Source organism: Petromyzon marinus, unplaced genomic scaffold, assembly GCF_048934315.1.
Source record: "Petromyzon marinus isolate PM22_M1 ecotype Great Lakes invasive population unplaced genomic scaffold, UKy_Petmar_22M1.pri1.0 PM_Scaffold_8, whole genome shotgun sequence".
Classification (NCBI taxonomy): Eukaryota; Metazoa; Chordata; class Hyperoartia; order Petromyzontiformes; family Petromyzontidae; genus Petromyzon; species Petromyzon marinus.
This window is the reverse complement of record NW_027423688.1, coordinates 1,962,179-1,970,801: the sequence shown is the minus strand read 5'-3', so window position 1 is coordinate 1,970,801 and position 8,623 is coordinate 1,962,179.

Below are 8,623 nucleotides of genomic sequence, written 5' to 3'. Positions count from 1 at the left end.
TGGCTGCCATTCGCCAGATCACCAAGTAGCCAATCGCCCCCCCCTCTCCTGGCTCCCCCCCATAGCCTACAACTTCAAGAAAGGAGGGGGGAATCACGAGCGGGTGAACGCCCAGTTGGAAATACCTCCATGCAGCACGGGAGGTGGTCGTCGCAGCTGTCCGACTGGAATAAATTCCTGCCGGTCGCCAACTTCGCCACTGTGCAGCCCAGTGCCCACATGTCCACTGCACACGTTAATCTGTAGCCCAGCAATACCTCCGGAGAGAGGTATTGCAGGGTCCCACCCACATGCAGAGCTGCACAACAACAACAAATATATATGTAGGTGTGTGTGTATACTCACTGTGTCATGAACAGCATCGTTATCACACACTGTCACATGTACAGACACTAAGAGACTTGCACACACACACACACTGGAACACAGACACACCCACAGGCAGAAACTCACACCCAGGTGAGGTTACTCACGTTGCCTTTTCACAAAAAAGCTGGTGCCAAAGTCCGTGACCCTGACGGTGCCGGTTACGGGATCCTTGAGTAGAACATTTTCCTAAAGGAAGAAAGGCAGAAGGAATTCACACTCGGAGGTTACGCCGATAGCATTCAGCCAGCAGTGGATCAATCACGTACCACGGTACAAGCTAAACAGGGGAACTAGGTGAGGCGTAGCGCCGTCATCAACCTTGAGTCCAGTGCAACATTCGCTGTTTTCTGACAGCTGCCACTGGGGGTGCCCCTTTCAAATGCGTCAAGATGAGCGATGTTAGTCGAGGCTCTATAGACAACTTATCCTAGTTGCTCAGCTGCCCGATAACGAGTTACGGACCAAAAACCACGCTCGAGGGCGCATGGATTTCGTGACGCCTTCCACCGCGCGTTTGTCTTGGGAAGTTTTCCATTCACAGCATGGAAGCTGACAACGGGCAGCTGTCAGTTCAAACGCGTGTTTGGCACGTTTTGAAAATCATTCTTTTCAGCTCCGGTTTGTGTTTCCCAAAGTTTGGGGCAACGCTGTGATCTACATTGCTAGTTTTATCTGTGGTGAGTCCCCCAATAGCGACATGACTCTACACAACAGTTTAATTCATACCAGATCATCACCAGAGGTAACGTGACCCTGCTTCCTTCCAGATAGACGGACAGAGCTAACACATCGACCCTGTGACCAACGTGGTTAGTTTTCTCTATGGACCGAGTCCCCAATAATGACACAACTCCGGAACAAAGTCACGCTGAATGCTGTGTCCACTCACTGGCTTGATGTCCGCATGGATGATGCTCCTGGCCTTGGTGTGGCAAAGGAACTTGAGGATGCCCCTGGTGTAAGTTTTCACCATCCCCATGTGCAATTTCTGGAACCCCGCTTCCGTAATCACATCATAGAGGCTCTCCCTGTGAAAGAGGCAGCAGCAGCAACAACAATGACAACAACGAAGCAGCGTCAGTGTCATACCCTGCAATACTGCGTGGATTCTGATAACGACAATATTAATATTATATTTGCACATTCACGACTAATATGATTCATAGCTCAGTGTGGGTTTAGGTCATCGGTTTGCTGATGAACCAAATCAGTTAGCACATCTGTCCACTTGCTTTCATTGGCTCTGTTTCCGGGTGGTGGAATTATCCATTAGGAGATACAAACTCCACGCAGAAAGGCGTCCGAGTTGAGAATCGAACTCAGGGATTTTCACCGAGGGGCACAAGCGTCACCACTGCGCTGCAGCCAACCTGCTGATCGAGTGGAGGCGTGGCTATATAAAAGTGGGCAGGGCTGATTGAGAAAAGAGGAGTGGCCTCGTGCACCCGGGACACATGACAGCTCCACAGTACCGCAATGCGTGGGTGGCACAGGAATCCCAAAAGTAACATCTAGCCCCGGTGGTGTGACGTTACCACCCTCCCCTGGTGTGGAAGAGATCGGGGCTTTGATCCCGACCGTGACGCATGTATATTTTGAGTTTGCATGTTATACCCCTGGTCACGTGGATTTTTCTCCGGGTTCTCTGGTTTGTCCCTCCACATTTAGAAACTTGTGTTTAGAGTATTTGGCTGCTATACATTTCCACATAAGCCACTTTTTTTAGCTATAATTTGTAACCAGGCCGCTTGTGAAAAATAACTGATAGGGCAGTGGGCTTTACCTGTTAAATAAAAGTTTTAGTTTAGCTAATGTAGTTAACCACGCTATGGGGGGTGGGGGGGCGGTGGGAACACATGGTACGTACTTCAACAGCTCCAGGACAATGCAGTGGTGTCCTCTGAAGTCAAAATGGTTCAGGACTTTGATAACGTTGTACTCCTCATCACTGCCCTCGCCCTGAAGTTCCAGAGCCATCTGGAGCTCCTTTCTCTGAAATTTATCATCCTTGGAGCTGTGCAGAGAAAATCCACAAATGAATCATGACTTAGACTTGCTAAAGGAATGACCAGAAACAAATTCTATTCCGAATTAAATAAATAAATATGCGTTCCCCAAGTGTAATGGCATTGTGAGTTCCGATAGCGCGCTCATGGAAGGTTCCAGAAAGGATCGGGAAGAGGATCAAATAAGCAAGGGATAGAAGGGGGTTTGGGGTGTTGCCTGAACGTAGTGATTCCCTAATGTGTGAATTGAGCCGACTCCGAGCATGGCCCCAGCCACACTCAGGATTCCCAGAAGCTGAGCCAAGCCACGGCTGAGCCACTCATGTATCTTTAACAGCAGCTGAGCGGCTCAAGCCTGAGCCAAACCACGGCTGAGCGAGAGCTGAGCCTGAGTTTTAGAGACTGAGCCACAGCTGAGTCGTGACTGAATGTGGCTCTCACAGAGCAAGGCATTATAATGTGGAATATCATGGGACCTCCTTTGCCAGTACCAAAATATCAGAATAGATTTTCCATTTTTTTCTGGCAACAAAACAGGTGTTAAGATGTTAAAACACCAAACTGAAACCTTTTACAAGGAATCATGTCTGCATTAACCATAATACTTGTGGTCAGAATGCAAACAAAAACATACTCTGATAATATATGCATTGTCTTTGAAACTGATTGGTCCACACCAGAGACAGCTTTCTTTTGAGCCTCGTCTCAAAAACGATGTTAGACCAGAGGACGCCAAAAGGCGTACAGCACAAAGACAAGCGTTATCAGAGTAATGAGAGCTCAGGGTGAACGGCTACATCATGGACCTTCTTTGGGAGTATATTTTGGTATTGGCAAAGGAGGTCCCATGATGTAGCTGCTATAACGCAGAACGCACACGTTATAACACGGAACACGCCCGTTATGACATGGGACAACCCCATTACAGCGTGGAACACGCCTTTTATAGCGTGGAACGTGCCCATGATAACATGGAAGGCTCCCGTTATAACACGGACCGCACCCATTATAATCCGGAATGCTTCTGTTCTAATGCAGGAAAGCGCCCATTATAACGTGGAATGTGCCCGCTATAAAATTGCAAAGCTGAGCGGTATGACACAGTAGGCGGAATGCGGAATGATCACGTGACGTGACAGCATGCCCTCCGTTATTGATCTCTTTACATCACTGTGTGCGTGTATTTTATCTTGCAAAACTTTATCGTTACATTATATATGGGGATATTATGTTTGCTTAATGTGCTTTCCCTTAATGCGGCACTTTTCAGGAATGCATCTACCGGGTTAAATGAAGACTTAATGTAATGTAAGAGTGAACTGATCCAGAACAGGGGGAGAACATACAAACTCCACACAGGAGGAGACCCGAGTCAGGAGTCGAACCGGGGACCCTCTACGTGAGGCACGACTTGTCACCACCTCATCACACGGCCGCCCACAGCACTTGACGTAACAACAACGTCGTCCTTGTGACGACACCACTCTGAATTCTTACCTCAATGGTGATCTCAAGATCTTCACTGCCACCAGGGTGTTCATCTTGTGGTCAAGGCACCGGATCACCTGGCCTTGAGCTCCATCCCCAATCTTCTTCAGCACCTCATAGCGGTAGTGAAGGTGCTCATGGTGGACCTGCACAAAATTACACAAATTTAGACTGACTATATTTTGAAAATCACAACATGTGAGCATTATTTTACGAAATAATTGCTTTTATTAAGTATTTGGTTTTCTTAAATCTGTAATTGTGGAATGCTCTGATGTCTGCTGGCCGAGTCACCCTAAAAAAAGCTCTTTAGCTCAATGGGCTTAACTTGGGAAATAAACTTCTGATTGTGAAGTGTGTGGGAGAGTGCATGTGTGCTTTCTCTGGTTGGTTGCTGCTTAAATTGCAATGACAAGAAGCCACGAACCCCGCGACCGCTGCGCCCTGTGACCGCCCCCACGGCGGGGGCTTTGTGGCGAGTCTCACCGGAATGTAATGATGTTCGTGGTCGTCGTATCCATCGTTGTTGTGTCCCCGGGATCTGTTACGGAGCGCAAAGTACCATACTTCCTGTATGGCGACAAGCTCCAGCTTCTCCCGGTGGGTCATTTGTGGGCCAAAGAGAGCCAGGATTGCTGCAGGCAAGAGAATAACAACAGCTGTCGGTGATCTTTCATTTAAGCAGCACTGCCTCAAAAAGTCTCAAGATTCCTTTTCAGGAGGTTCCTGCAGATGCTTTACAGAGAATGGGGGCGACGCTGCTGCCATTACGTCTGCTGTGTGATCCCAATTTGAGGAATTTGCAGGGGATTTGGATGTTTTGGCCAATACCAGTTATGTCCGTATGTTAAACCGTGCTTCGGCAGCCCTGCTAATCAGAAGTGAGGGGGAAAGGCAACAAACTAACAAGTTCGCAAAAATTATTGATTTAAAAGTGCATCGCTCCAGTGGCTGCCTAATGTCGGAAGAGCATTCCAGATGACTGCAGAAGCACATCTGAAAGCGTGCCATGCAGTGATCATCTTTGTTCGATGTCCAGCTATATGCAGCTCTGAGGACATCTTAGGTTGCTTGGGTTTGAAAACGGGGTTAACGAATTAGATAAATATAACACAGGTATGCCAAGAAGGATTTTATGAAATAAGAATAGCTTTTACCATTTCTGGCACAAAAACAGGTGTTAATATGTTCAAACACCAAATAGATACCTTTTGCAAGGCATCAAGTCTGAATTTACCACACGTACTTGTTGAAAAATATGCAAACAAACATGCTCCGATAATATATGGGCATTGTCTTTGAAACTGACTGGCCCGCACCAGAGACAGCCTTCTTTATGACCTTGTCTCGTCGGTGTTAGACCAGAGAACGGCAAAATTCGAACGGTACATCACCCATGCAACATGGCCACCATGAAGTCCCCCATGCATCATGGTCACTGTGACGTCCCCCTTGAAACATGACCGTCGTGATGTCCCACCATTCAGCGTGGCCATCTTGACGTCACTCATTTCTATTCTTACCTTGTGGCGATTTGCTGTGGATGGAGCCGGTGCGCGCTGAGGACAGCGCACTCCACGTGGTGCAAGACTCGCCGTTACTCCGAGCCTCTCCAGCTCGGCTGATCTACACACACAAAAACAAAGGTCCACCACATGGGCTTGATTAAGATGTTGGAGCAAGTGCAGTGGGCGAGCACTGAGCCAGCATCTCTGACATCCTGGGCTCCACATTCAGGAGGGTCCTGCCGAGATGTTGCCAGTTCTCAGCGTTGGGATATTTGGCCAATATCAGTTGCCATGCTTGGATTTACAATGAAAGACGTGTGGATTTCGAGGTCACACGCAGGTCAATGGGATCGTTCAAACTGTTAAGAGGAGTGAGTGGGACTCGGGCCGGACGAGCCATGGCTAGGAGGGACAACAATGGCTCACGGTCAAGAATAATAACGGAGCGACAACCAAGGAACAGAACACATCAGAGAGGAGAGCCGCCAGAGAGATGGTGCGACGAAATCGGCGCTTGGCGGATTATTCCATCACAGGATGTGAGGGGTAGTAGGGTCTCAGGGAGGGAGGCGTTCATCCATCAGTGGATAGATAACAGCGCTGTAGATGCTCACGCGTAGACGGGCACGTACACCAACAGGATCTCGGAGAGACACTCTGATAGACCCGCACACACTTAGGCGGGCAAGGAGAAGCACACCCAGGTATACAGGTGACAGGTAGGCACACGCAGAGGGGAGAACACACGTCCACCCATACTTCACCACACGAGTCGAGGAGCCACATGTACCTCCATGGTAGCAACTTGCAGACGAGGGTGCTCAGAGCTCACGGTGTCTCTCGCGCGGTCCGGGTCTCTGCGTGGAGAGCGGCAGACAGAGGCAAGGGACACGCAGAGTTGAAGGGGCATGACACACCCACGTCTAAACCCACGTCACGTCACAATGCGGACTCTCATCAACACGGACTCACATCCTCACCAGTCACACAATACGAAAAATACAAAAAACAACAACTGCCATTCGCCACTAAGTAGCGGTGATGTGACCACGGCGCCTGTGCCAGGCCAGGTGCACTTTGAGACCACGTGAAGTGCCGAAGGCTCACTGACAGGCGGTCACAGGTCAGACCCAGGTGCCATGAGTTGTCTGACTGAGATGACTGTGCCAACTTGCTGCATTTTAGATGCCCGGCTCAAAGGTTGTTGTCGTGAGCGTTGCTCCTCTGTTCGGACACCACTACTAACACTACTCCTAACACCACCAACACCACCACTACGAACACCACCACTACGAACACCACCACTACGAACACCACTACTACGAACACCACTACTAACACCACAATTAACACCACGAACAAAGATCCCCCGTATAGCCTTAACAGACTGTTGGGGTAAGTGCTGTCCGCGAGCACCTATGAAGGCCGCCACGGCACACGAGGGGGTGGGTAGCCAACACCACGCCCGGCCGCCTTTGTCTCCCCAGTGGCAATGTTTGCACCTCGCACCAGATACTCATTTAAGGCTGAGTCAATCTAGGGTGAGGCCCAGGACCAGTTCAGATAATCGTCACCAATGTTGACTGTGAGCGGGAATCAAACCCAGGTCGCCAGGTTCTTAGCGCAGCGCGCTAACTGCTACACTACCCCACTAACACCATCACTAACACCACTACTAACACCACCACCAATAATACCACCAACACTAACACCACCACTAAGACCACCACGAACACCACTACCAGCACCAATAATACCACCATCACTAACACCACCACGACTAACACCAGCAACAAAAATTCCACCATCACTAACACCAACAATAACAATCGCCATTCGCCACTAAGTGGCGGTGATGTCACCACGACGCTTGTGCCAGGCCATGTGCACCTTGAGGCCACGTGAAGTGTCGAACGCCCGCCCGCTGGCAGGAGGTCACGGGGCAGACCCAGGTGCCACAGGTCGACTGAGTGAGATGACTGGCTGATGCACCACCTGTGCCCCTTACTGTGCCAACTTGCTGTGCTTTAGCCATCCGGCGCTCTGCTCGTTGTTGTGAGCGTCGTTCCTGCGCTCTCCGTTGTTGTTGGAGGGCGACTGCCTCCAACTGCCCAGTAGCGTCCTTCACGAGCCTCTTCCACAGAGGCCGATCTTGACACAGCTGGTACCAGTTATCGGCAAGTCCACTCAGCTCCACATCCTGCTGTACCACATCATTCTATCTCTTCTCTAGCCCGTGCTGCGTCCCTTCAGCCCCCTCGATCCGGCCAAATAAAAGCTGCTTGGGCATGCGGTGATTGGGCATGCGGGCTACATGGCCCAGCCAACGCAGCCTTGCCTGCCGGAGGAGCTCACTGATGAGGCTTTGTCCAGATCTTTCGAGGATTTGTGAGTTCCTCACACAATCCAGCCTGGTTAAACCCAGGATTGATCAGAGGCAGGCCAGCCTCAACGTTTCTAACCGGCAAAGATGTTCCATTAGGGGGGTCCACGTTTCACAAGCGTAGGGAAGGGAGGGAATGACTGTGGCTGAGAAGACCCGAAGCTTCGTGTGGAGCGACAGACCAGGTAGCTTCCACACAGCGTTACGCAACTGCTGAAAAGATAATGCCGCTCGACTGATTCGGAGTGAGACCTCTGCTGTTAAACCGGAGATGGTCATGAGCACACTGCCCAGGTATGGGAAACTTTCCACTCTCTCCACAACTGCCCCATTTACCGATTGGGAGTTGTGGAGGTGGAGTGCCCGATGGTACAAAATACTCAGGCAGGCGCTTCGTTTTGGTGGGGCTGATGGTAAGGCCCCACCTCTTAGTGGCACACTCCAGTTTTAGCAGCAGCGCCTCCAACTCCTCCTCTGAGTGAGCCGCAATTATCACGTCATCGGCATACATAACGTGGTTGACCAATAGGGAGCCATCCCTTGACGGCATCCGGGCATTGATCAGCCTCCCACTGTATCTGTACCAGATGGAAATTCCTCCGGTACAGCTACTGAAGGCCTCATGAACTACGTGGTCGAAATAGATGTTAAATAATGTTGGAGCCAGAGGACATCCCTGTCGCACCCCAAGGTGAACAGGGAATGGCTCCGACTCCCGGCAATGTAGTTTTACCCGGGTCCGCTCACCATAATGAAGGTCCTTAAAGATCGTGAGCAGCGGGTCAGGGACTCCGAAAGCACGAAGAACCCAGAGCCCAGGCCTACTGATGGTGTCATAGGCCTTTACCAGGTCAATAAAGCAGAGATGT